This window comes from Trachymyrmex cornetzi, unplaced genomic scaffold, assembly GCF_001594075.2.
Source record: "Trachymyrmex cornetzi isolate Tcor2-1 unplaced genomic scaffold, Tcor1.1 scaffold147, whole genome shotgun sequence".
Classification (NCBI taxonomy): domain Eukaryota; kingdom Metazoa; phylum Arthropoda; class Insecta; order Hymenoptera; family Formicidae; genus Trachymyrmex; species Trachymyrmex cornetzi.
This window is the reverse complement of record NW_017296059.1, coordinates 5,768,068-5,769,257: the sequence shown is the minus strand read 5'-3', so window position 1 is coordinate 5,769,257 and position 1,190 is coordinate 5,768,068.

Sequence of the window (1,190 nt, the reverse complement as noted above, 5' to 3'; positions counted from 1 at the left end):
GAGGGGGAAGGGGGAGGGAGGGAGACCGTATTTCGTTCGTTACACGGTAACGATCGATCAACGTGACCGCACGACCGCACCGCACCGAGCCGCACCGAGCGAGCGAACCGCGGCGAGCGGCACCGACGCGCTCTGGGGGACGGCCCATCCTGGAGCAGCAAAAGGACGTTACCGAGTCAAAGATCAGTTACCGAGGCCCTTCCTCCCCGGCACTCCCCCCTCTTTCAAACCGCTCGAAAATTTTCCAATTATTTTCACGAAATATCGTTATCTCGTCTTCCACGAAAATTACAAATACCGATCCCGTGAATGCGATATTGTACTTGATAAGATACCGTCGTGTACGTACGAGAGATTCGTATTAAAGCCAAGCTTACTGCTAATAAACCCAAGCAAACGATAGACTGGTGATTGGCGTCTTGAAAAACTTGCGAAAATCAGTTATATCGGTGACGTTATATTTCATTTCGAGCTCTCGCATTAACATCAGCGATATTTCTCGAGATAGCATTTGGAATTACGACGTACCGTGTCGGAAGATACACAAATGTTACGATTTATGTTGCTGTATTTAAATACCGTAGAATACATCGAAAATTTAAATACGTTTAATTTTTTATAAACAGAATTGCCGTAAATTCCTCAGTCTGAAATTCCATAACTTTTCGCTGATTTTCAGAAATTTCATAATTTTCTCTGACCTTAACAATATTTTGAACTTTTTGGTATTTTCATCCTAATTTGAAAACCGTTAAATATTTCGTTGAGAGTAATTTAACGTAGCAACGTAAATCAATATTGCTGACATTGTTTGCATTTAATTGTTAAATTCGTAGTATTCCAAAATTGCGTTTAGGAATATAAAACCTCTTCTTTAAGAATTTTAATTTTCCCGAAAATTTTGCAAAATTCCCCGACTTTTTTTCTGATTTTCCTGTTTTCCGGTTTTGCGGCAACCTTGATAAAGCTACGGTCATTAAAATATATACGTTAAGATATAATGTAGCAGCGCGTTCATTTCGCAAATAACAATCTATAATAGTTCTCGGAAAAACGTCGTTCGCCGCAGTTCCTCGGGCGAAAAGCGCATTTATTTAATCGCCCCGGGCATATATTTCAAAAAGTCATTAGCACTCGCGCGTTTCGCAGAAAGGGCCGTCGGATTTAACCGCGTCCGTAATTTCCCTCGT